This window comes from Oryctolagus cuniculus, chromosome 7, assembly GCF_051225735.1.
Source record: "Oryctolagus cuniculus isolate XC-2025 breed Fujian yellow rabbit chromosome 7, ASM5122573v1, whole genome shotgun sequence".
Classification (NCBI taxonomy): Eukaryota; Metazoa; Chordata; class Mammalia; order Lagomorpha; family Leporidae; genus Oryctolagus; species Oryctolagus cuniculus.
In genome coordinates, this window is record NC_142873.1 from 26,451,413 (window position 1) to 26,454,501 (window position 3,089).

Below are 3,089 nucleotides of genomic sequence, written 5' to 3' on the forward strand. Positions count from 1 at the left end.
GTTTAGTATACACTGAGTAAAGATTTCAACAGTTTGCACCCCCATAGAAACACAAAGGGAAATATACTGTTTGAGTACTCGTTATAGCATTAAGTCTCAATGTACAGCACATTAAGGACAGAGATCCTACATGAGGAGTAAGTGCACAGTGACTCCTGTTGTTGACTTTACAAATTGACACTCCTGTTTATGGCATCAGTAATCTCCCTATGCACCAGTCATGAGTTTCCAAGGCTATGGAAGCCCCTTGAGTTCTCCGACTCTTATCTTGTTTAGACAAGGTCATAGTCAAAGTGGAGGTTCTCTCCTCCCTTCAGAGAAAGGTACCTCCTTCTTTGAAGACCTGTTCTTTCCACTGGGATCTCACGCACAGAGATCTTTCATTTAGTTTTTTTTTTTTTTTTTTTTTTTTTTTTGCCAGAGTGTCTTGGCTTTCCATGCCTGAAATACTCTCATGGGCTTTTCAGCCAGATCGGAATGCCATTAGGGCTGATTCTGAGGCCAGAGTGCTGTTTAGGACATCTGCCATTCTATGAGTCTGCTGAGTATCTCGCTTCCCATGTTGGATCACTCTCCCCTTTATTCTATCGGTTAGTATTAGTAGGTACTAGACTTGTTTATGTGGTCCCTTTGACTCTTAGTCCTTTCATTATGATCAATTGTGAACTGAAATTGATCACTTGGACTAGTGAGATGGCATTGGTACATGCCACCTTGATGGGATTAAATTGGAGTCCCCTGGTATGTTTCTAACTCTACCATTTGGGGCAAGTCAGCTTGAGCATGTCCCAAATTGTACAACTTAACACATTATCCCTCTTACTAGTTTTTTTTGTCTGTTCTACTTAATATGACTGGTTTAATTCTGTGATTAATACACAGTTATTCTTAAGTGTTGAAAATTAACTGAAATGTGATCCCTGTTAAACATAAGAGTAGGAATAAGAGAGGGAAGAGATGTACAATTTGGGACACCTGCCTAAATTTAATGCAGGCTTATGTGTTAGCGTAGGTGTGTGCCTTAGAAGAACCCTACAGTTCTGGTTACCATCTTCCTCTAAGGCTCCCACCTCCTGGACAGGGCAGAACTGGGAAAAGATATACATGTGCTTCTGGTGGAACTTGTGCCCAGGTACAGTCTTGCAACCTAGGTGCCAGGTGCCAGGTGCCAGGTGCCAGGCTCTGAGTCTGTCCAGGGATAATGTGAAGAGGCTGTATTAGCTTAAAAGAGTCAGCCAGGGCTGTGTATCTTTATTCCACACATCACAGAATACTCATCCTTTTTTTTTTTTTCCTGAAACACAATCTTATTTATTTGTGTTATTAAACCTTATTTTTGACTGGACTCAGATTTAGAAGTAGATGCTTTCAGAGAAGACAGCCTACGTCTCTTGGCAATCTGTTCCTGGCGTTTTTCTTTGGCCTCCTTCATTCTCTTGGCCAAGGGTTTAGCATATTCTGCAGCCTCCTCCTTGTTCTTAGTGCGCTGTTTCTTCAGAGCAATTCGCCGGCGTTTGTGTTGCAGGACACGTGGAGTAACCAGACGCTGGATCTTGGGTGCTTTGGTCCTAGGTTTCTTACCTTCTTTGTTTAAGGGCTTTCTTAAAACATACTGGCATACATCATCTTCTTTAGAGAGATTGAAAAGTTTACGAATTGTGCTGGCTCTTTTAGAACCCAGGTGACGAGGCACCATGGTATCAGTCAATCAAGGAATATCTTTCTCTCATTTTTTTACAATAACCAAGTTGAGAACACTCAAATTGGCATCAACAATGCAGCCTCGAACTGATTTGTGCTTTCTTTCTCCAGTTTTCCTTGGTCTGTAACAGGAATGCCCCTTACTCAGCAGAAGGCAGACCCACCTATGGGTCAGGACACCTTGCTTCAGGGGAAAACCTTGTTTGTCATTCCCACCACTGATCCGGACCACACAACCCTTCCATTCTTCACCCAGAGCCAGAGCGTCAGCAGCAACTTCTGTGGCCATACGCTTCTCATAGAAAGTACGAAATTTACGTTCATTGCCCACTTCGATGAGTTTCTGGCAGCCAGTGGCTGGGAAGGAGATATTCAGCTTCATTTTGAAGCAGCTGACCGCCTTGGAGGCGCCAGAGAAAAGAGGCCAGAATACTCATCCTAAGTGCCCATCAGCAGGAAATCACATTAAATGTGGCAGCATGAGAAGTGGAGAAACGTTGAATGAAAATGACATGAATTATACACTTTGGGAGAGAATGTAAATAATCAATTTGACTTGATGAACATTGCTTATTGTCAAGTACACACACACACACACAATTGATCCAGTATATCACAGATAAATGCTTAGGTGATTAGAAATAACCTTTATTAACCTGATCTCCACATTACAATGGCACATTGACTTCGTGTTTATAATTTGAGCACAGTCAAGCCTGGATTAGAGTTTTCTGCTTGTTCACACAAACCTCAGCCCCTGTCAGAAAGGGTTTATCACTCTGAGGTTTCATTTTCCTTGGCATAGAGGAAGAGGTACAGCATTCAGAGGAGGGAGATATGGGTACTTTTCCAATATTTTTCATGCTAGATTGAGACAGAAAAGCATTTCAGTCCTTGACAGTTCCCACAGGACTCCACCAATGATCTTTTCTACACACAAGGCTTCAGCCTACTGTGGGATTTCTGTTCCCAGGCTACCACTAGCTTCACCCTGGATCCCTTCCTCCCTTTGGGGGCTTAATACTGAAAGCATCCAATACCATCTTGCCTTTGAATACAAAAAGATCCAAGCTCTGATGTGCTGGAATTGCCTCTTGCTGGTCACAGGAGTGACTGCTAAATGTTCAGAAATTTTGCATGCTGTTAAATCACTGGTAGCCTAATATTGGTCGTTCTGGAAGTATTTACATTACAGAAACTGGGAAATGTTACAAGTCAGAGTGCTTTTTAGTGACTTTTTTGAAGATTTATTTATTTATTTGAGAGGCAGAGTTACGGAAAGAGAGGTCTTCCTTCTACTGGTTCATTCCCCAGATGGCTATAGCAGCTGGAGTTGTGCCTATTCAGGAGCCAGGAGCCAGAAACTAGGAGCTTCTTCTGGGTCTCCT

The 3,089-nt window shown here is 42.5% G+C and overlaps 1 pseudogene; it reads right to left on the reverse strand.

The window, feature by feature from the left end:
- Positions 1-491: 491 nt before the first annotated feature.
- On the reverse strand, positions 492-2,099 carry LOC149125382 (small ribosomal subunit protein eS6 pseudogene; annotated as a pseudogene).
- Between the last annotated feature and the right edge of the window lie 990 nt (positions 2,100-3,089).